Here is a 25,369-nt window from a genome sequence, read left to right on the forward strand (position 1 = left end):
CTAATGCTAAATAATCCCCAAAAAAGATCCTGATGAAGCCACGTGACATCGTGGAGTAACGTGTAGAGCGCAGTGACGTAGTTCTGGTTAAGCACTTTCGGCAGACGCCATCTTTGAACACCCAGCACCTTGCAGTACACCCACAGCACATGGGAGACCAGCTGGATGAGATCTGCTATACTGTGAGTGTTCTCTTTTGGCTTGTTTTCATCTGCTATATGGAATAAACGGCATCTCACTATGGAGGCTCTTTGTCTACCTCTCTATGGCCTTGTGATTATCCCGGGGGTGTCACCATCTGAGGGCATACGTGACCTGGCAGAGGAGATGGAGTGCTACTACAGGAGTAAAGAGAAAACAGGCCACGCACACACCTAGTGCATTATCCAAGGTTTATTGTAAGGAGTGAAAAATAATAAAAACATACTTTAGTATGTAGTCATGCACTAGGTGTGTGCGCCTCCTGTTTTCTCTCCATCCAGTGGCTGATCTCCCCGTCTGAGGAGGGTTGCACCCCTGGAGCATTTCCTTTGGTTGTCGCTGTCCTGGTACCCTTGGCTTCCCTTTTGGCTGTGCATTTCCTGAGGCGCTGGAGAGTACATATGATATCCGGTTCAGCTACTACAGGAGTATTATTACAGAGATCCCCAGGCTGGTGGAGCTATAGTACCTAAAGCATTGTGGCCCTTAGGGGTCGCATGACTAAGGTGAGGAGGCACTTTAGCCACTTCTGGATTACGATATACACGTGTGGCATGCTAACACGCATCATGTTTGGAGTGAAGAATTGAAGCACTGACATTGCCGTGTTTTTTTTTTTTTTTATACTAATAATGGCGGCAATCAGCGAATTATGGAGGTGATCAGTGACTTATGGCAGCGACCAGCAACTTATGGTGGGACTGCGGGACTGCGGTGGACATTCTGACATTGGGGGCTACTGACTTGGGGTCACTGACATCCCCAAAAACACTAATGCAGTGATCAGTGCAAAAAAACAAAACACTGACACTGTACTAATGGCACTGGGGAGGAAGGGGTTAACTTTATTTTGCAGGGAAGGGTTATAGGAGTGAGGGGGAGTGTTTTACTAGGGGGCGGGGTGTGTTCTGCACGGGACACCGCTGATCGAGAGAGAGAAACTCTTCTGTCTCGATCAGCTCGTCCTCGAGCTGTCAGGGAAGTGACAGACAGTACAGCTACTGCAGCCCTGCTCTCTGTCACTGTTTGCCGCCGATCGCCGGGACATAGCCGGTAAGGTCCGGCTGTGACCTGGCAACTGACATCCGTGGCGGTGATCGGCGGGACAGATAGGGCGGCGGCGCGCGTTGCGCGCACCCCCTATCTGTTTACAAAACACACATTTTAAAACGTGGTTTTGCCTGCCAGTGCCGCCCTGCCGCCGTATGTCTACAGTGGCAGGGCGGCAAGTGGTTAACCAATATTCATACTCCTACTGAGCACTTTCCACTTTCAGTCAGAGTGTGCAATGTTATGTATTATATGTGTGCAATGTTATGTATTATATGTATTATATGTGTGCAATGTTATGTATTATATGTGTGCAATGTTATGTATTGTATGTATGCAATGTTATGGTGTATTATATGTGTGCAATGTTATGTATTGTATGTGTGCAATGTTATGTATTATATGTGTGCGATGTTATGTATTGTATGTGTGCAATGTTATGTATTATATGTATTATATGTGTGCAATGTTATGTATTATATGTGTGCAATGTTATGTATTATATGTGTGCAATGTTATGTATTGTATGTATGCAATGTTATGGTGTATTATATGTGTGCAATGTTATGTATTGTATGTGTGCAATGTTATGTATTATATGTGTGCGATGTTATGTATTGTATGTGTGCAATGTTATGGTGTATTATACTGTATGTGTGCAATGTTATGTATTGTATGTGTGCAATGTTATGTATTATATGTGTGCAATGTTATGTATTATATGTATGCAATGTTATGTATTATATGTGTGCAATGTTATGTATTATATGTGTGCAATGTTATGTATTATATGTATGCAATGTTATGTATTATATGTGTGCAATGTTATGTATTGTATGTGTGCAATGTTATGTATTATATGTATTATATGTGTGCAATGTTATGTATTATATGTGTGCAATGTTATGTATTATATGTGTGCAATGTTATGTATTATATGTGTGCAATGTTATGTATTATATGTGTGCAATGTTATGTATTGTATGTATGCAATGTTATGTATTATATGTGTGCAATGTTATGTATTGTATGTATGCAATGTTATGTATTGTATGTGTGCAATGTTATGTATTATATGTATTATATGTGTGCAATGTTATCTATTATATGTGTGCAATGTTATGTATTATATGTGTGCAATGTTATGTATTATATGTGTGCAATGTTATGTATTGTATGTGTGCAATGTTATGTATTATATGTGTGCAATGTTATGTATTATATGTATGCAATGTTATGTATTATATGTGTGCAATGTTATGTATTATATGTGTGCAATGTTATGTATTGTATGTGTGCAATGTTATGTATTATATGTGTGCGATGTTATGTATTATATGTGTGCGATGTTATGTATTATATGTGTGCAATGTTATGTATTATATGTGTGCAATGTTATGTATTATATGTATTATATGTATGCAATGTTATGTATTATATGTGTGCAATGTTATGTATTATATGTGTGCAATGTTATGTATTGTATGTGTGCAATGTTATGTATTATATGTGTGCGATGTTATGTATTATATGTGTGCGATGTTATGTATTATATGTGTGCGATGTTATGTATTGTATGTATGCAATGTTATGTATTATATGTGTGCAATGTTATGTATTATATGTGTGCAATGTTATGTATTATATGTATTATATGTATGCAATGTTATGTATTATATGTGTGCAATGTTATGTATTATATGTGTGCAATGTTATGTATTATATGTGTGCAATGTTATGTATTATATGTGTGCAATGTTATGTATTATATGTATTATATGTATGCAATGTTATGTATTATATGTATGCAATGTTATGTATTATATGTGTGCAATGTTATGTATTATATGTATTATATGTATGCAATGTTATGTATTGTATGTGTGCAATGTTATGTATTGTATGTGTGCAATGTTATGTATTATATGTGTGCGATGTTATGTATTATATGTGTGCGATGTTATGTATTGTATGTATGCAATGTTATGTATTATATGTGTGCAATGTTATGTATTATATGTGTGCAATGTTATGTATTATATGTGTGCAATGTTATGTATTATATGTGTGCAATGTTATGTATTGTATGTGTGCGATGTTATGTATTGTATGTATGCAATGTTATGTATTATATGTGTGCAATGTTATGTATTATATTTGTGCAATGTTATGTATTATATGTGTGCAATGTTATGTATTATATGTGTGCAATGTTATGTATTATATGTGTGCAATGTTATGTATTGTATGTGTGCAATGTTATGTATTATATGTGTGCAATGTTATGTATTATATGTATGCAATGTTATGTATTGTATGTGTGCAATGTTATGTATTATATGTATTGTATGTGTGCAATGTTATGTATTATATGTGTGCAATGTTATGTATTATATGTGTGCAATGTTATGTATTATATGTGTGCAATGTTATGTATTATATGTGTGCAATGTTATGTATTATATGTGTGCAATGTTATGGTGTATTATGTATACTGTACATATATTGCATTTTGTTACGATTTAGTCAGCAAACGTATGACCTGTTTTGCACTTTCAGCACTTGGCACTTATATTTTTTGGGTGATTATTTAGCACTAGTTATCAATACCTCTCAATACAGTGCGGTCACTTTATGTGTATTTTTATATCATTGCACCTACTTATTTAGTTTTTCATGTGAAGCGCTTCACCAATATTGTTTTTTATGTCATACATCCTGTGGTATTGGGAATAGGTGGTAGCAGCTTCCATATATTTGGGGTTGTGTTTGTTCATACCAGTGGAGCGCAGTTTATTTTTATATTTAATGTTTCCTTTTAGTTTGTTTCCCCAAGTTAAAAAGAAACAAAGTTTTCTGTAACTCCAGGGAAAGTGACAGCTAATCTTTTGAGCTATAGTGAAGGAAAATAAAATCAGACAATTGCATTTAAAAGTCGGCACCGACATACACGTCGCATTGCAAAAAAAATTGTAAACCGAAACGCGGTTTCCCATAGGAATGCTCATTTTTAAATGTAATTACCGGCTTTTTTTTTCTTCATTATAACTCAGAGAATCAGCTGTCACTTCCCCCCCCCCCAGCTAAAAGAAAGAAAGTTTCCTTTTAGTTTATTTCCCCAAGTTAAAAGAAACAATGTTTCCTTTTAGTTTGTTTCCAGAGATAAAAGAAACAATGTTTCCTTTTAGTTTGTTTCCGGAGATAAAAGAAACAATGTTTCCTTTTAGTTTGTTTCCGGAGATAAAATAAACAATGTTTCCTTTTAGTTTGTTTCCGAAGATAAAATAAACTATGTTTCCTTTTAGTTTGTTTCCCAAGATAAAAAAACCTATGTCTCCTTTTAGTTTGTTTCCGGAGATAAAATAAATAATGTTTCCTTTTAGTTTGTTTCCGGAGATAAAAGAAGCAATGTTTCCTTTTAGTTTGTTTCCTGAGATAAAAAAAAACTATGTTTCCTTTTAGTTTGTTTCCGGAGATAAAAGAAACAATGTTTCCTTTTAGTTTGTTTCCCAAGATAAAAGAAACAATGTTTCCTTTTAGTTTGTTTCCTGAGATAAAAAAACCTATGTTTCCTTTTAGCTTGTTTCCGGAGATAAAATAAATAATATTTCCTTTTAGTTTGTTTCCGGATATAAAAGAGACAATGTTTCCTTTTAGTTTATTTCCCAAGATAAAAGAAACAAAGTTTCCTGTAACTCCGGGGAAAGTGACAGCTAATCCTGTGAGCTATAGTGAAGGGAAAAAAAAGCCGGCAATTGCATTTAAAAATCAGCGCTGACATACACTTTGTATGGCGAAAAGAAAATTTCTACAAAATGTGTAAACTGAGGTATTATTTTCAATGGGTTTTCATTCGTAAACTGAAAATGATGTTACCCGAGACATTCGTTCACCGAGGTCCGCCTGTATCACCTTGAAAAGTGGCCCTCCATGTGTCCCTACTGCGGGGAAAATAGTTCCAACACTTTCTACAACCACACAGGTGAGACAAGGTGATCCAGAGGTCAATCTATTCATAGAGGTCTTTGTGTCGAGTGCTCCACTTGGTGCTCCCCCTCCAGGGCCCCGCTCACCATTGACTACCTGCATAAGTGTGTTTGGGGCCCCAGCACACCCCCGCAGTGATCAGCGGCTGGCCAGACCATGTGTATGTGTATGTGTATGTATGAATGTGAGTTAGGGACCTTAGATTGTACACCCCTTGAGGGTTAGGGACTGATATGAATGTACAATATATATGTAAAGTGCTGCGTAAATTGACGGCGCTATATAAGTACCTGAAATAAATATTCTTTCAATTTTATTCTATTCTATTATTTTTTTCTATTCTATTCCATTTTATTCTGTTCTTTTATTTTGTATTCTTTTGTATTCTTTTCTGTTCCATTCTATTATTTTATTTTCTATTTTATTCTTTTCCATTTTCATCTATTCTAGTCTTTTATGCTCTGTTCTATTCTTTTCGTATTCAAAGTCTAGTTAAATTCAATTAAAATTTGAGTTGAATTTCGTTTTGAATTTAAGTTATTTCGGATTCATTACTATTGTAATTTGGAATTAGAATCCATTCGATTACCCGAATAGCAAAAAAAATTCTCAAATTTCAATTTGGAACGAAACGAAGCGCACATGTCTACTAGTATTCATATTCCTACATATTGGGACGTGTATGGCTGAGTCACGATGCTCACCTGATGCTTTTAGTGTGGCAATGAAGATTTATCGTTTGGTACAGAATTCATCTGTTTGTTTTTGCCAGATGCTATATTTTAATCTGATAATGGGATTTCTATTTATGTGATTAAATTGTTCTAATCCCCTCCCAATCATGTGATTCCGGTGTTCCAATCCCCTCCATATCATGTGATTCAGGTGTTCCAATCCCCTCCCAATCATCTGATTCAGGTGTTCCAATCCCCTCCCAATCATGTGATTCAGGTGTTCCAATCCCCTCCCAATCATGTGATTCAGGTGTTCCAATCCCCTCCCAATCATGTGATTCAGGTGTTCCAATCCCCTCCATATCATGTGATTCAGGTGTTCCAATCCCCTCCATATCATGTGATTCAGGTGTTCCAATCCCCTCCATATCATGTGATTCAGGTGTTCCAATCCCCTCCATATCATGTGATTCAGGTGTTCCAATCCCTCCATATCATGTGATTCAGGTGTTCCAATCCCCTCCCAATCATGTGATTCAGGTGTTCCAATCCCCTCCCAATCATGTGATTCGGGTGTTCCAATCCCCTCCCAATCATGTGATTCAGGTGTTCCAATCCCCTCCATATCATGTGATTCAGGTGTTCCAATCCCCTCCCAATCATGTGATTCAGGTGTTCCAATCCCCTCCCAATCATGTGATTCAGGTGTTCCAATCCCCTCCATATCATGTGATTCAGGTGTTCCAATCCCCTCCCAATCATGTGATTCAGGTGTTCCAATCCCCTCCCTATCATGTGATTCAGGTGCTCCAATCCCCTCCACATCATGTGATTCAGGTGTTCCAATCCCCTCCCAATCATGTGATTCAGGTGTTCCAATCCCCTCCATATCATGTGATTCAGGTGTTCCAATCCCCTCCACATCATGTGATTCAGGTGCTCCAATCCCCTCCACATCATGTGATTCAGGTGTTCCAATCCCCTCCCAATCATGTGATTCAGGTGTTCCAATCCCCTCCATATCATGTGATTCAGGTGTTCCAATCCCCTCCATGGACACAGGTGTACACAATCAAGCCCCTAGGCATGCAGACTGCTTCTACAAACATTGGTGAAAGAATGGGTCGCTCTCAGGAGCTCAGTGACTCCAAGCGTGGTCCCGTGATAGGTGGCCACCTGGGCAATAAGTCCATCCATGACCTTTCCTGGCTACTAAATATTCCACGCTCAACTGTTAGTGGGATTATAACAAAGTGGAAGAAACTGGGAACAACAGCCACTCAGCCACCAAGTGGTAGGCCACGTCACATGACAGGGCGGGGTCAGCGCATGCTGAAGCGCACAGTGCGCAGAAGTCACCGACTGTCTGCAGAGTCAATAGATAAAGACCTCCAAACTTGGTGTGGCCTTCAGATGAGCCCAGCAACAGTGCGTAGAGAGCTTCATGGAATGGGTTTCCATGGCCGAGCAGCTGCATCCAAGCCTTCCATCACCAAGTGCAATGCAAAGCGTCAGATGCTGTGGTGTAAAGCACGCTGCCACTGGACTCTAGAGCAGTGGAGACGTGTTCTCTGGAGTGACCAATCACACTTCTCTGTCTGGCAATCCAATGGACGTGTCTGGGTTTGGTGGTTGCCAGGAGAACAGTACTTGCCTGACTGCATTGTGCCAAGTGTAAAGTTTGGTGGAGGGGGGATTATGGTGTGGGGTTGTTTATCAGGGGTTGGGCTTGGCCCCCTAGTTCCAGTGAAGGGAACTCTTAAGGTGACATTTTGGACAATTTCATGCTCTGAACTTTGTGGGAGGAGTTTGGGGATGGCCTCTTCCTGATCCAACATGACTGCCCACCAGTGCACAAAGCAAGGTCCATAAAGACATGGAGGAGCCAGTTTGGGGTGGAGGAACTTGACTGTCCTGCACAGAGTCCTGACCTCAACCCCATAGAACACCTTTGGGATGAATTAGAGCGGAGACTGCGAGCCAGGCCTCCTCCCCCGACATCAGTGCCTGACCTGACAAATGTGCTTCTGGAAGAATGGTCCAACCTTCCCATAGACACCCTCCTAAACCTTGTGGAGGGCCGTCCCAGAAGAGTTGAAGCTGTTATAGCTGCAAAGGGCGGGGCCAACTCAATATTGAACCCTACGGGCTAAGACTGGGGGGCCATTAAAGGTCATGTGTGTGGAAAGGGCGGGGCCAACTCAATATTGAACCCTACAGACTAAGACTGGTAGGTCATTAAAGGTCATGTGTGTGGAAAGGGCGGGGCCAACTCAATATTGAACCCTACGGACTAAGACTGGGGGCCATTAAAAGTCATGTGTGTGGGAAGGCAGGCGACCTAATACTTTGCCAATATAACTGTCAGATACCTACTGACGGTTGCTCTATGGATCCACAGACTGGGATTCCTCAGGGCGCAGAGTCTAAGCCCCAGTCTGCTTGTTCAGAGCCCCTGATGGTGGAGATGGACTTGGAGCAGACTGAGACCAGGTCGTGACCCCCGAGTACACCCAGCTGTGGTAGAGGGATCCGCCAGTGGCACATAGCTGGATAAGAGCCTGATGTGAGGAGGCTGAGCAGATCTGGATGGATCCGTGCAGGATGGATGGACGGAACACACTGTGAACAATAGCGGAGTCAGACAGGCCGGGTCGGTAACAATGGGGGCAGAACGGAACAGAGCAGCAGGCAGAGAATCGTCGGGTCACAGGCCAGGTTCAGCAGCAGGAGATCAGATAATCGGGAACAGGCAGAAGAATGGTCAAACGAGCCAGAGGTCAGGGCAGGAGAAGATCGGCAGTGATCAGGATCAGGCTGGGATCGGCAACAACAGGATACTCTCACAGGAACAGGATCAGCAAGGAACAAGACCATACGGCAATGTGAGCATTGCAAGAGCCGGATTAAAAAGTGCGCCCTGCGCTGTCATTGGTGCCAGGCGCGCGTCCGCTTGCGCAAGTGCGCATGCGCGGCCGCAGAAGCTGCCACGGGTGCCTATGTCCTAGCGCCTGCACGCTTGTCCACATCGGGATTCCGCGTATGCGCAGACCTGTGTGCCGCGGCGAAACTTGGGTTTCCTGACAATAACGTACTTGTTGTTGTTTGCCTTCTTGGGAAATTCTCAGTCCGTAGTTCTATTGGGGTGTTTATTAGTAGATATCTGAGATGTTTAATTGAGGAACCGGAGAGAAGAATTGACTGGATGTCACAATGGTTACAGTACACATTGCGCAATTTGTCATTTCTGTCCTTGTGGTGAATAGTGAGGCTCATGTTCTGTATTTTCCATTTTTGAGAAATGCTGATTTCATTGGTGGAGGTCAGAGGAGGAGTTACTAATGAGGAAAGAACTTTATTACACCCCTCCATCCACTCATCTCACCATTACCAGGAGGATCTCCTGAGGGCTGAGACTGGACAAAGGGAGAAGCTTCAACCAGAACCAACAACACCGTACTGAGAGATCGCAGGTAACGCACAAAGCTGGGGAACTAGGCTGAGTCTGTGTGACTGTCCTGGTGTGACGATGAGAAAGATCAGAAACTCTAATAACTCATATTTCATAATTGTATTTCTATTAAACATTTGCCTACCCCTTACCTGCCCAGGCCAAATGTTACCTTTCAGGACTGTTGCACGAAAAATGACAATTGCGTGGTCATGCGACATTGTACCCATAGGCATTTATTCTCTCTTGAGAAGAGGAGATTAAGGACATGTGATGTGATCCATGTATAATACATAAGGGGGGATATGATCTCCATGTATAATACATAAGGGGGGATATGATCTCCATGTATAATACATAAGGGGGATATGATCTCCATGTATAATACATAAGGGGGGATATGATCTCCATGTATAATATATAAGGGGGGATATGATCTCCATGTATAATACATAAGGGGGGCTATGATCTCCATGTATAATACATAAGGGGGATATGATCTCCATGTATAATACATAAGGGGGGATATGATCTCCATGTATAATACATAAGGGGGATATGATCTCCATGTATAATACATAAGGGGGGATATGATCTCCATGTATAATACATAAGGGGGATATGATCTCCATGTATAATACATAAGGGGGGATATGGTCTCCATGTATAATACATAAGGGGGGATATGATCTCCATGTATAATACATAAGGGGGGATATGATCTCCATGTATAATACATAAGGGGGGATATGATCTCAATGTATAATACATAAGGGGGGATATGATCTCCATGTATAATACATAAGGGGGATATGATCTCCATGTATAATACATAAGGGGGGATATGATCTCCATGTATAATACATAAGGGGGGATATGATCTCCATGTATAATACATAAGGGGGATATGATCTCCATGTATAATACATAAGGGGGGATATGATCTCCATGTATAATATATAAGGGGGGATATGATCTCCATGTATAATACATAAGGGGGGCTATGATCTCCATGTATAATACATAAGGGGGATATGATCTCCATGTATAATACATAAGGGGGGATATGATCTCCATGTATAATACATAAGGGGGATATGATCTCCATGTATAATACATAAGGGGGGATATGATCTCCATGTATAATACATAAGGGGGATATGATCTCCATGTATAATACATAAGGGGGGATATGGTCTCCATGTATAATACATAAGGGGGGATATGATCTCCATGTATAATACATAAGGGGGGATATGATCTCCATGTATAATACATAAGGGGGGATATGATCTCAATGTATAATACATAAGGGGGGATATGATCTCCATGTATAATACATAAGGGGGATATGATCTCCATGTATAATACATAAGGGGGGATATGATCTCCATGTATAATACATAAGGGGGGATATGATAACCATGTATAATACATAAGGGGGATATGATCTCCATGTATAATACATAAGGGGGATATGATCTCCATGTATAATACATAAGGGGGGATATGATCTCCATGTATAATACATAAGGGGGATATGATCTCCATGTATAATACATAAGGGGGGATATGATCTCCATGTATAATACATAAGGGGGGATATGATCTCCATGTATAATACATAAGGGGGGATATGATCTCCATGTATAATACATAAGGGGGGATATGATCACCATGTATAATACATAAAGGGGGATATGATCTCCATGTATATTACATAAGGGGGATATGATCTCCATGTATAATACATAAGGGGGATATGATCTCCATGTATAATACATAAGGGGGGGATATGATCTCCATGTATAATACATAAGGGGGGATATGATCTCCATGTATAATACATAAGGGGGGATATGATCTCCATGTATAATACATAAGGGGGGGATATGATCTCCATGTATAATACATAAGGGGGGGATATGATCTCCATGTATAATACATAAGGGGGGATATGATCTCCATGTATAATACATAAGGGGGGATATGATCTCCATGTATAATACATAAGGGGGGATATGATCTCCATGTATAATACATAAGGGGGATATGATCTCCATGTATAATACATAAGGGAGATATGATCTCCATGTATAATACATAAGGGGGATATGATCTCCATGTATAATACATAAGGGGGGATATGATCTCCATGTATAATACATAAGGGGGGATATGATCTCCATGTATAATACATAAGGGGAGATATGATCTCCATGTATAATACATAAGGGGGGGATATGATCACCATGTATAATACATAAGGGGGATATGATCTCCATGTATAATACATAAGGGGGATATGATCTCCATGTATAATACATAAGGGGAGATATGATCTCCATGTATAATACATAAGGGGGGGATATGATCTCCATGTATAATACATAAGGGGGGATGTGATCTCCATGTATAATACATAAGGGGGGATATGATCTCCATGTATAATACATAAGGGGGATATGATCTCCATGTATAATACATAAGGGGGGATATGATCTCCATGTATAATACATAAGGGGGGATATGATCTCCATGTATAATACATAAGGGGAGATATGATCTCCATGTATAATACATAAGGGGGGATATGATCTCCATGTATAATACATAAGGGGGGTATGATCTCCATGTATAATACATAAGGGGGATATGATCTCCATGTATAATACATAAGGGGGGGATATGATCTCCATGTATAATACATAAGGGGGGGATATGATCTCCATGTATAATACATAAGGGGGGATATGATCTCCATGTATAATACATAAGGGGGATATGATCTCCATGTATAATACATAAGAGGGGGGATATGATCTCCATGTATAATACATAAGGGGGGGTATGATCTCCATGTATAATACATAAGGGGGGGATATGACCTCCATGTATAATACATAAGAGGGGGGATATGATCTCCATGTATAATACATAAGGGGGGATATGATCTCCATGTATAATACATAAGGGGGGATATGATCTCCATGTATAATACATAAGGGGGGATATGATCTCCATGTATAATACATAAGGGGGGAATATGATCACCATGTATAATACATAAGGGGGGGGGGGATATGATCACCATGTATAATACATAAGGGGGGATATGATCTCCATGTATAATACATAAGGGGGGATATGATCTCCATGTATAATACATAAGGGGGGGGATATGATCTCCATGTATAATACATAAGGGGGATATGATCTCCATGTATAATACATAAGGGGGGATATGATCTCCATGTATAATACATAAGGGGGGATATGATCTCCATGTATAATACATAAGTGGGATATGATCTCCATGTATAATACATAAGGGGGGATATGATCTCCATGTATAATACAGAAGGGGGGATATGATCTCCATGTATAATACATAAGGGGGGATATGATCTCCATGTATAATACATAAGGGGGGGATATGATCTCCATGTATAATACATAAGGGGGGGGATATGATTAGAGATGAGCGAAGTATTCAAAAATTTGATTCGACTGATTCGGCGAATTCGTGGAAAAATTTTGATTCGAGTCGAATATATTCGCTCTGAATTTAACTTATAAAAGGGTGTTTCTAGGCTTCAGAGAGCCTTTATATTAGTGCAGAACACTGTACCTTTAATTTAAATGCCCTTGGAGTCTGCTGGGGAAGAGAAATAATACTGTCAGTCAGTATGACATGCAGATGAGTGCCGTCGATCTTAGAATCACCGCACACTTCACTCATTTGGGCAGTCACGGGGCCAAAACCAGAGTGTGGAGCCACAGTGTGGCGGTGGAGGCAGCAGCAATGGGAGGCCATACAGCACCCTATGACAAAAATGGTAACCACCAGCAGTGTGAGGAGACCTGAAAGTGGCACATGGCAGAGTGTGGCGATGGAGACAGCAGCAATGGGAGGCCGTACAGGGACCCATGACACACTCTGGACCTGGCAGCAGCATGAGGAGGCGGTACAGGGGCGCATGACAGATTACGAGCCTGGCAGCAGCAACTTGGACAGGAGGACGTTCAGCATCTGCACCGTCGGGTGCGTGCTCGCAAACTGTTGTCTCTTGGAAACAGATTCCAAGAAAGACTGCTGACGGAATCCGTGAAGAGGAGTAGCAGGAGAAGGAGCATCTGAACGAGCGGAATATGCCAACAAGCGACAACAGGGACCCATGACAGATTACGGGCCTGGCAGCAGCATGAGGAGTCGGTACGGGGGCCCATGGCAGATTAGGGGCCTGGCAGCAGCTATGGGAGGCCCGTAATCTGCCAGCACCCTATGACAAAAAATGGAACACACCAGCAGTGTGAGGAGACCTGAAAGTGGCACATGGCAGAGTGTGGCGATGGAGACAGCAGCAATGGGAGGCCGTACAGGGACCCATGAGAGACTCTGGACCTGGCAGCAGCATGAGGAGGCGGTATAGGGGCCCATGGCAGATTAGGGGCCTGGCAGCAGCTATGGGAGGCCCGTAATCTGCCAGCACCCTATGACAAAAAATGGAACACACCAGCAGTGTGAGGAGACCTGAAAGTGGCACATGGCAGAGTGTGGCGATGGAGACAGCAGCAATGGGAGGCCGTACAGGGACCCATGAGAGACTCTGGACTTGGCAGCAGCATGAGGAGGCGGTATAGGGGCCCATGGCAGATTAGGGGCCTGGCAGCAGCTATGGGAGGCCCGTAATCTGCCAACACCCTGTGACAAAAAATGGAACACACCAGCAGTGTGAGGAGACCTGAAAGTGGCACATGTTTGGGGCATGATTCATGGCGGATTTAGTCAGTTGTGTCAGGAACTGGTGGTTTGAAATCCAGACTAATCCACGACTGATTCATTTTCACAAACGTGAGTCTCTCCACACTTTGGGTGGACAGTCGTGTCCTCCGCGGAGTTGCAATACCTCCTGCCGCACTAAACACGCGCTCCGATGCCACGCTACTGGCCGGGCATGACAGCCTTTCAAGGGCAAATTCAGCTAGTTGGGGCCAAAGGTCAAGTTTCGTTGCCCAGTAGTCAAGGGGATTGTCTACCTCGGTTGGCAGGGTGCTGTCCAAGTAGGCCCAAGCCTGTTGTTTGAGGTCCTGCTCCAGGTCCACCTGATGCTGCTGCTGCTGCGGCTGGTTATTAGTTTCCTCACTGCGCTGGTGAAGAAAGCTACTCATCATCGACTGCAGACTGAGGCAGCTGCTGCTGGTGGAGCTGCCACGGCTCCTACCACCCCACCCCTCCCCTGCTGCCATGGCAGCGTAACGCGAGCGCACAGGGCCCACAGTGTCTGAGGATGGACGTTGGCGCAGACAGGCAGAGACCAGCTGACTACATAGGTGGTTTTTATAGTACGTTATTTTGGCCTCCCTCTCAGCAGGTGTGAAAAAGGCCACCATTTTTGAACGGTAGCGAGTGTCCAACAAGGTGGACAGCCAAAAGTCATCCCTCTGTCTGATGGTTATTATTTGGCTGTCGCTACGCAAGCAACCGAGCATGCTATGGGCCATTTGTGCCAAGGAATGCGAGGGACTCCCTGCCTCCATCTCCACAGCATACTGCCACGGTGCGTCTGGGTCCTCTGTCTCCTCCTCCTCCTCTACCAGATGCTCCTGCTCCTCCACTCCTGTCCGCTGAGTGGAAAAACCACCCATTTCACTCAATAATTCCTGAGCACAAATGTCCTCCTCTACCTCCTCCTCTTCTTCCTGTCCTGCCCCCTCAGGGGTCATGTGGCGTTGAGATCTGTGCGCCACGTCTACCGCACCCTGACCAGCCATTGTTAACAGCATTTGTTCCAGGACGTGCAACAGAGGAATGACGTCGTTCATCCCATAGTCCTGCCGACTCACGAATAGCGTGGCCTCCTCAAAGGGCCTGAGCAAGCGGCAGGTGTCACGCATGAGCTGCCAATGGCTGACATCGAAGTTACACAGGGAATACCTTTATCCGCTTTTAACATCAGGAAATCTGTGATGGCCTTTCGCTGTTCGTAAAGGCGGTCTAACATGTGTAGGGTTGAATTCCACCTTGTTGCAACGTCACAGCATGAGGAGTCGGTACGGGGGCCCATGGCAGATTATGGGCCTGGCAGCAGCTATGGGAGGCCCGTAATCTGCCAGCACCCTATGTCAAAAAATTGAACACACCAGCAGTGTGAGGAGACCTGAAAGTGGCACATGGCATGAGACACTGTGGACCTGGCAGCAGCAGGAGGAGGCGGTACAGGGGCCCATGGCAGATTAGGGGCCTGGCAGCAGCTATGGGAGGCCCGTAATCTGCCAGCACCCTATGTCAAAAAATTCAACACACCAGCAGTGTGAAGAGACCTGAAAGTGGCACATGGCAGAGTGTGGCGATGGAGACAGCAGCAATGGGAGGCCGCACAGGGACCCATGAGAGACTCTGGACTTGGCAGCAGCATGAGGAGGCGGTATAGGGGCCCATGGCAGATTAGGGGCCTGGCAGCAGCTATGGGAGGCCCGTAATCTGCCAGCACCCTATGTCAAAAAATTCAACACACCAGCAGTGTGTGAGGAGACCTGAAAGTGGCACATGGCAGAGTGTGGCGATAGAGACAGCAGCAATGGGAGGCCGTACAGGGACCCATGAGAGGCTCTGGACCTGGCAGCAGCATGAGGAGGCGGTATATAGGGGCCCATGGCAGATTAGGGGCCTGGCAGCAGCTATGGGAGGCCCGTAATCTGCCAGCACCCTATGTCAAAAAATTCAACACACCAGCAGTGTGAGGAGACCTGAAAGTGGCACATGGCAGAGTGTGGCGATGGAGACAGCAGCAATGGGAGGCCGTACAGGGACCCATGACAGACTCTGGACTTGGCAGCAGCATGAGGAGGCGGTATAGGGGCCCATGGCAGATTAGGGGCCTGGCAGCAGCTATGGGAGGCCTGTAATCTGCCAGCACCCTATGTCAAAAAATTCAACACACCAGCAGTGTGTGAGGAGACCTGAAAGTGGCACATGGCAGAGTGTGGGGATGGAGACAGCAGCAATGGGAGGCCGTACAGGGACCCATGAGAGACTCTGGACCTGGCAGCAGCATGAGGAGGCGGTACAGGGGCCCATGGCAGATTAGGGGCCTGGCAGCAGCTATGGGAGGCCCGTAATCTGCCAGCACCCTATGACAAAATGGAACACACCAGCAGTGTGCGGAGACCTGAAAGTGGCACATGTTTGAGGCATGATTCATGGCGGATTTAGTCAGTTGTGTCAGGAACTGGTGGTTTGAAATCCAGACTAATCCACGCCTGATTCATTTTCACAAACGTGAGTCTCTCCACACTTTGGGTGGACAGTCGTGTCCTCCGCGGAGTTACAATACCTCCTGCCGCACTAAACACGCGCTCCGATGCCACACTACTGGCCGGGCATGACAGCCTTTCAAGTGCAAATTCAGCTAGTTGGGGCCAAAGGTCAAGTTTCTTTGCCCAGTAGTCAAGGGGATTGTCTACCTCGGTTGGCAGGGTGCTGTCCAAGTAGGCCTAAGCCTGTTGTTTGAGGTCCTGCTCCAGGTCCACCTGATGCTGCTGCTGCTGCGGCTGGTTAGTAGTTTCCTCACTGCGCTGGTGAAGAAAGCTACTCATCATCGACTGCAGACTGAGGCAGCCGCTGCTGGTGGAGCTACCACTGCTCCTACCACCCCACCCCTCCCCTGCTGCCATGGCAGCGGAACGCGAGCGCACAGGGCCCACAGTGTCTGAGGATGGACGTTGACGCAAAAAGGCAGAGACCAACTGACTACATAGGTGGTTTTTATAGTACGTTATTTTGGCCTCTCTCTCAGCAGGTGTGAAAAAGGCCACCATTTTTGAACGGTAGCGAGGGTCCAACAAGGTGGACAGCCAAAAGTCATCCCTCTGTCTGATGGTTATTATTCGGCTGTCGCTACGCAAGCAACCGAGCATGCTATGGGCCATTTGTGCCAAGGAATGCGAGGGACTCCCTGCCTCCATCTCCACAGCATACTGCCACGGTGCGTCTGGGTCCTCTGTCTCCTCCTCCTCCTCCTCTACCAGATGCTCCTGCTCCTCCACTCCTGTCCGCTGAGTGGAAAAACCACCCATTTCACTCAATAATTCCTGAGCACAAATGTCCTCCTCTACCTCCTCCTCTTCTTCCTGTCCTGCCCCCTCAGGGGTCATGTGGCGTTGAGATCTGTGCGCCACGTCTACCGCACCCTGACCAGCCATTGTTAACAGCATTTGTTCCAGGACGTGCAACAGAGGAATGACGTCGTTCATCCCATAGTCCTGCCGACTCACGAATAGCGTGGCCTCCTCAAAGGGCCTGAGCAAGCGGCAGGTGTCACGCATGAGCTGCCAATGGCTGACATCGAAGTTACACAGGGGAGTACCTTTATCCGCTTGTAACATCAGGAAATCGGTGATGGCCTTTCGCTGCTCGTAAAGGCGGTCTAACATGTGTAGGGTTGAATTCCACCTTGTTGCAACGTCGCAGATCAGGCGATGCTGTGCAATTCCGTTCTGCCGCTGCAGCTCAAGGAGGGTGTGCTTTGCGGTGTAGGAATGGCTGAAATGCATGCACAGTTTACGTGACATTTTAAGGATGTCTTGCAGTGGGATGGTGGATTTTAGGAACCGCTTGACAACCAGATTGAACATGTGAGCCATGCATGGCGCATGGCACAACCTTCCTTGACGCAGAGCAGACACCATGTTCTTTCCGTTGTCGGTCAACATGGTTCCGATTTTCAGTTTGCGCGGAGACAGCCATCTGTCGATTTCTCTGTTCATTACACTCAGAAGTTCCTCCCCTGTGTGACTACGTTCGCCAAGGCATACCAGGTGCAGCACAGCGTGACACCGTTGCGCCCTGCACATGTGATATGCCGGTCGGGTAATGGGACTTGGCACGGGGGTGGCGGCTGAGGACACGAAGGAAGAAGAGGTGGTAGAGGCGGACATCTTTTGTGGACCAAGGACGTGCAAACGTGGAGGCAAAAGCGGCGTGACCTGTCCAAGTTGCTGGTGCGGCTGTGACGGCACCACGTTCACCCAGTGGGCCGTAAATGACATGTACTGTCCCTGACCGTAGTTACAGCTCCACACGTCGGCGCTGCCGTGCACTTTGGCAGAGACCGACATGCTCAAAGACTGGCCCACCATGTCTTCTACATGTGAATGCAGGGCTGGCACTGCCTTTTTGGCGAAGAAATGCCGGCTTGGCACTCTCCACCGCGGCGCGGCACAAGCCATCATTTCTCGGAAAGGTGCTGAGTCCACCACTTGGAAAGGGAGGGACTGCAGCACCAGCAACTTGGACAGGAGGACGTTCAGCTTTTGCACCGTCGGGTGCGTGCTCGCAAACTGTTGTCTCTTGGAAACGGATTCCAAGAAAGACTGCTGACGGAATCCGTGAAGAGGAGTAGCAGGAGAAGGAGCATCTGAACGAGCGGAAGATGCCAACGAGCGACAACTCCCCTCAGCAGAGGTGTTGGAGCCTTGACTGGCTGATGGAGGGCGATTGACGTCGGGTGACGGAGCAAGTAACGGAGCGGGTGATGGAGCGGGGGCTGGGGCAGGCAGAACCGCCGTATCTTTATCACGGTTTTCCCAGGCCACCAAATGGCGACGCTGCATATGCTGCCGCAACGCTGTAGTCCCAACATGGGCCCCCTGGCCACGCTTGACTTTCTGGCCACATAGTCGACATACGGCTACGTTTACTTCCTCGGGCGGCTTGACAAAAAATTGCCACACCTCCGAGTAGGAAACTTTGCCCCCGATACTCCTCACTGGCTGACTGCTGCTTCCTCCATGCACACCGGCACCACTACTGGCCGTGGTGGTAGGCTGCAGTGGAGCTGGTGCTCTACTCCGTGGCCGTTTGCCTCCACTGACACTGCTGCGACCCTGCTGCCTCCTGGGTAACCCACCGACTGTTTTGCTCGCTGCCAAGCTGCCACCCTCTTCTCCTGATGATGTGGAAGCAATAGCCTGATGACGACGAGGCTGCCAAGTGCGATCAACCTCATCATCATCAAGTAGGGTCTCCGCCTCACTACTAGCCCCCTCGGCTGCGTGTGGGTCAGGAGACAGACCTGTCTCTAGACCGGCTACCGAGCCACTCTCCTCGCCACTACTTCTTCGCCTGGCTGCTGAAGAGGCGGATGTCTCCCCCCGTTCCTGACCGCCCTCTGTTAGCTCTTCCTCACTGTACAGTGGGGCTGAGCCCACAGCATGCGATACTTCGCTTGGTGAGGGAACACCAAAGGACAGGGGCAGGTAGAGGACACGTGATTTCAGTGGGCTTGGTCCCGGACCATGCCAACTAACGGTTGTGTCTGACGTACCCACCGACCGTTGGCTGTAGGTGTCAGAGGTGACCTGGGAAGAGGAAGACGACCGAGCCAAACAATCGATGACGGCAGGGTTGTCAGTGGAGACACGACCGCTGGATGACACCGGGAGCACTGGCCTCTGGCTGCGACTAGTGCTGCCTCGACCCCTTCCTCTGCTGCCACATCTGCTCGCTCCTGAAACATTGCCTCCTCTGCCACTCCTCTGCATGTTGTCTGACATACTCTTTAATTCAACGATTCTGTGTCCCTGAGTAACAATTCTGTGTCTGTCCCTGAGTAACAATTTTGTGTCCCTGAGTAACGTTTCTGTGGCCCTAAGTAACAGTTCTGTGGCCCTCAGTAACAATTCTGTGTCCCTCAGTAACAATTCTGTGTCCCTCAGTAACAATTCTGTGTCTGTCCCTGAGTAACAATTCTGTGTCTGTCCCTGAGTAACAATTCTGTGTCTGTCCCTGAGTAACAATTCTGTGTCCCTGAGTAACAATTCTGTGTCCCTGAGTAACAATTCTGTGTCTGTCCCTGAGTAACAATTCTGTGTCCCTAAGTAACGTTTCTGTGGCCCTCAGTAACAAATCTGTGTCCCTCAGTAACAATTCTGTGTCCCTCAGTGACAATTCTGTGTCCCTGAGTAACAATTCTGTGTCCTTCAGTAACAATTCTGTGTCCCTGAGTAACAATTCTGTGTCCCTCAGTAACAATTCTGTGTCCCTGAGTAACAATTATGTGTCCCTGAGTAACAATTCTGTGTTCCTGAGTAACAATTCTGTGTCTGTCCCTGAGTAACAATTCTGTGTCTGTCCCTGAGTAACAATTCTGTGTCCCTAAGTAACGTTTCTGTGGCCCTAAGTAACGTTTCTGTGGCCCTCAGTAACAATTCTGTATCCCTCAGTAACAATTCTGTGTCTGTCCCTGAGTAACAATTCTGTGTCCCCAAGTAACAATTCTGTGGCCCTAAGTAAAGTTTCTGTGGCCCTAAGTAACGTTTCTGTGGCCCTAAGTAACGATTCTGTGGCCCTAAGTAACGTTTCTGTAGCCCTAAGTAACGTTTCTGTGGCCCTAAGTAACGTTTCTGTGGCCCTAAGTAACAGTTCTGTGGCCCTCAGTAACAGTTCTGTGGCCCTCAGTAACAATTCTGTGGCCCTCAGTAACAATTATGTGTCTGTCCCTGAGTAACAATTCTGTGTCCCTAAGTAACGTTTCTGTGGCCCTAAGTAACGGTTCTGTGGCCCTCAGTAACAATTCTGTGTCCCTCAGTAACAATTCTGTGTCTGTCCCTAAGTAACAATTCTGTGGCCCTAAGTAACGTTTCTGTGTCCCTAAGTAACGTTTCTGTGGCCCTCAGTAACAATTCTGTATCCCTCAGTAACAATTCTGTGTCTGTCCCTGAGTAACAATTCTGTGTCCCTAAGTAACGATTCTGTGGCCCTAAGTAAAGTTTCTGTGGCCCTAAGTAACGTTTCTGTGGCCCTAAGTAACGATTCTGTGGCCCTAAGTAACGTTTCTGTGGCCCTCAGTAACAAATCAGTGTCCCTCAGTAACAATTCTGTGTCTGTCCCTAAGTAACAATTCTGTGGCCCTAAGTAACGTTTCTGTGGCCCTAAGTAACGGTTCTGTGTCCCTCAGTAACAATTCTGTATCCCTCAGTAACAATTCTGTGTCTGTCCCTGAGTAACAATTCTGTGGCCCTAAGAAACGTTTCTGTGGCCCTAAGTAACGTTTCTGTGGCCCTAAGTAACGATTCTGTGGCCCTAAGTAACGTTTCTGTGGCCCTCAGTAACAAATCTGTGTCCCTCAGTAACAATTCTGTGTCTGTCCCTAAGTAACAATTCTGTGGCCCTAAGTAACGTTTCTGTGGCCCTAAGTAACGTTTCTGTGGCCCTAAGTAACGATTCTGTGGCCCTCAGTAACAATTCTGTATCCCTCAGTAACAATTCTGTGTCTATCCCTGAGTAACAATTCTGTGTCCCTAAGTAACGTTTCTGTGGCCCTAACTAACGATTCTGTGGCCCTAAGTAACGTTTCTGTGGCCCTAAGTAACGTTTCTGTGGCCCTCAGTAACAAATCTGTGTCCCTCAGTAACAATTCTGTGTCTGTCCCTAAGTAACAATTCTGTGGCCCTAAGTAACGTTTCTGTGGCCCTAAGTAACGGTTCTGTGGCCCTCAGTAACAATTCTGTGTCCCTCAATAACAATTCTGTGTCTGTCCCTAAGTAACAATTCTGTGGCCCTAAGTAACGATTCTGTGGCCCTCAGTAACAAATCTGTGTCCCTCGGTAACAATTCTGTGCCTGTCCTTAAGTAACAATTCTGTGGCCCTAAGTAACGTTTCTGTGGCCCTAAGTAACGGTTCTGTGGCCCTCAGTAACAATTCTGTGTCCCTCAATAACAATTATGTGTCTGTCCCTAAGTAACAATTCTGTGGCCCTAAGTAACGTTTCTGTGGCCCTAAGTAACGATTCTGTGGCCCTCAGTAACAAATCTGTGTCCCTAAGTAACAATTCTGTGTCTGTCCCTAAGTAACAATTCTGTGGCCCTAAGTAACGATTCTGTGGCCCTCAGTAACAAATCTGTGTCCCTCAGTAACAATTCTGTCTGTCCCTAACTAACAATTCTGTGGCCCTAAGTAACGATTCTGTGGCCCTCAGTAACAAATCTGTGTCCCTCAGTAACAATTCTGTCTGTCCCTAAGTAACAATTCTGTGGCCCTAAGTAACGTTTCTGTGGCCCTAAGTGACGATTCTGTGGCCCTCAGTAACAATTCTGTATCCCTCAGTAACAATTCTGTCTGTCCCTGAGTAACAATTCTGTGGCCCTAAGTAACGTTTCTGTGGCCCTAAGTAACGTTTCTGTGGCCCTTAGTAACAATTCTGTGTCCCTCAATAACAATTCTGTGTCTGTCCCTAAGTAACAATTCTGTGGCCCTAAGTAACGTTTCTGTGGCCCTAAGTAACGATTCTGTGGCCCTCAGTAACAAATCTGTGTCCCTCACTAACAATTCTGTGTCTGTCCCTAAGTAGCAATTCTGTGGCCCTAAGTAACGATTCTGTGGCCCTCAGTAACAAATCTGTGTCCCTCTGTAACAATTCTGTGTCTGTCCCTAAGTAACAATTCTGTGGCCCTAAGTAACGTTTCTGTGGCCCTAAGTAATGATTCTGTGGCCCTCAGTAACAATTCTGTATCCCTCAGTAACAATTCTGTCTGTCCCTGAGTAACAATTCTGTGTCCCTAAGTAACGTTTCTCTGGCCCTAACTCTCTCCCTGCATACAGCCAGGTCTGACTCTGTTGAATGACTGGAGGCAAATGGAGAATTCTAAAATGGCCGCCATTTATAGCTCGACCATTACACAGTGCTGGCTGGCTGGCTGCTGATTGGCTAATGCGATCACATGTCATGAATGAATGCATTATGGGTCAGCGCGCCTTGTCTGCGCGCCTTCCCAGACATCCCCGCTCCGTCGCCGCACATGTCGCCGCCATTTTAGGAAAAATTTCGATTCGCGCATCCGAAGTCTGCTAATTTTCGGATTCGACGCGAATCGAAATTTTCCTAATATTCGAAACGAATTCCACTTCGCCTACTTCGATTCGCTCATCTCTAGATATGATCTCCATGTATAATACATAAGGGGGATATGATCTCCATGTATAATACATAAAGGGGGATATGATCTCCATGTATAATACATAAGGGGGATATGATCTCCATGTATAATACATAAGGGGGGATATGATCTCCATGTATAATACATAAGGGGGGGATATGATCTCCATATATAATACATAAGGGGGGATATGATCTCCGTGTATAATACATAAGGGGGGGATATGATCTCCATATATAATACATAAGGGGGGATATGATCTCCATGTATAATACATAAGGGGGGATATGATCTCCGTGTATAATACATAAGGGGGGGATATGATCTCCATGTATAATACATAAGGGGGGGATATGATCTCCATGTATAATACATAAGGGGGGATATGATCTCCATGTATAATACATAAGGGGGATATGATCTCCATGTATAATACATAAGGGGGGATATGATCTCCATGTATAATACATAAGGGGGATATGATCTCCATGTATACATAAGGGGGGGATATGATCTCCATGTATAATACATAAGGGGGGGATATGATCTCCATGTATAATACATAAGGGGGGGGGATATGATCTCCATGTATAATACATAAGGGGGGGATATGATCTCCATGTATAATACATAAGGGGGGGATATGATCTCCATGTATAATACATAAGGGGGGATATGATCTCCATGTATAATACATAAGGGGGATATGATCTCCATGTATAATACATAAGCGGTATATGATCACCATGTATAATACATAAGGGGGGGATATGATCTCCATGTATAATACATAAGGGGGGGATATGATCTCCATGTATAATACATAAGGGGGGGATATGATCTCCATGTATAATACATAAGGGGGGATATGATCACCATGTATAATACATAAGGGGGGATATGATCTCCATGTATAATACATAAGGGGGATATGATCTCCATGTATAATACATAAGGGGGATATGATCTCCATGTATAATACATAAGGGGGGATATGATCACCATGTATAATACATAAGGGGGGATATGATCTCCATGATTAAAACATAAGGGGGATATGATCTCCATGTATAATACATAAGGGGGGATATGATCTCCATGTATAATACATAAGGGGGATATGATCTCCATGTATAATACATAAGGGGGGGATATGATCTCCATGTATAATACATAAGGGGGATATGATCACCATGTATAATACATAAGGGGGGATATGATCTCCATGTATAATACATAAGGGGGATATGATCTCCATGTATAATACATAAGGGGGATATGATCTCCATGTATAATACATAAGGGGGATATGATCTCCATGTATAATACATAAGGGGGGGTATGATCTCCATGTATAATACATAAGGGGGGATATGATCTCCATGTATAATACATAAGGGGGGGATATGATCTCCATGTATAATACATAAGGGGGGATATGATCTCCATGTATAATACATAAGGGGGGATATGATCTCCATGTATAATACATAAGGGGGGATATGATCTCCATGTATAATACATAAGGGGGGATATGATCACCATGTATAATACATAAGGGGGGATATGATCTCCATGTATAGTACATAAGGGGGATATGATCTCCATGTATAATACATAAGGGGGGATATGATCTCCATGTATAATACATAAGGGGGGATATGATCTCCATGTATAATACATAAGGGGGATATGATCTCCATGTATAATTCATAAGGGGGGATATGATGTCCATGTATAATACATAAGGAGGGACATGATCTCCATGTATAATACATAAGGGGGGGATATGATCTCCATGTATAATACATAAGGGGGGATATGATCTCCATGTATAATACATAAGGGGGGATATGATCTCCATGTATAATACATAAGGGGGGATATAATCTCCATGTATAATACATAAGGGGGATATGATCTCCATGTATAATACATAAGGGGGATATGATCTCCATGTATAATACATAAGGGGGATATGATCTCCATGTATAATACATAAGGGGGGATATGATCTCCATGTATAATACATAAGGGGGATATGATCTCCATGTATAATACATAAGG

General features: G+C 44.7%; 1 protein-coding gene across 1 annotated transcript in view; it reads left to right on the plus strand.

Moving 5' to 3' along the window:
• Positions 1–9,265: 9,265 nt before the first annotated feature.
• The window catches only part of LOC149451873 (uncharacterized), a 63,964-nt gene continuing 47,860 nt past the window's right edge, over positions 9,266–25,369 (plus strand). The window contains exon 1 of the mRNA XM_089690051.1: positions 9,266–9,385. The gene's annotated coding sequence lies outside the window, so the exon portion shown is untranslated. The remainder of the gene's footprint in view (positions 9,386–25,369) is intronic.

The sequence above is a fragment of the Staurois parvus genome, unplaced genomic scaffold, assembly GCF_062004578.1.
Source record: "Staurois parvus isolate SC_StPar_1 unplaced genomic scaffold, SC_StPar_1.0 ptg000512l, whole genome shotgun sequence".
NCBI classification, from domain to species: domain Eukaryota; kingdom Metazoa; phylum Chordata; class Amphibia; order Anura; family Ranidae; genus Staurois; species Staurois parvus.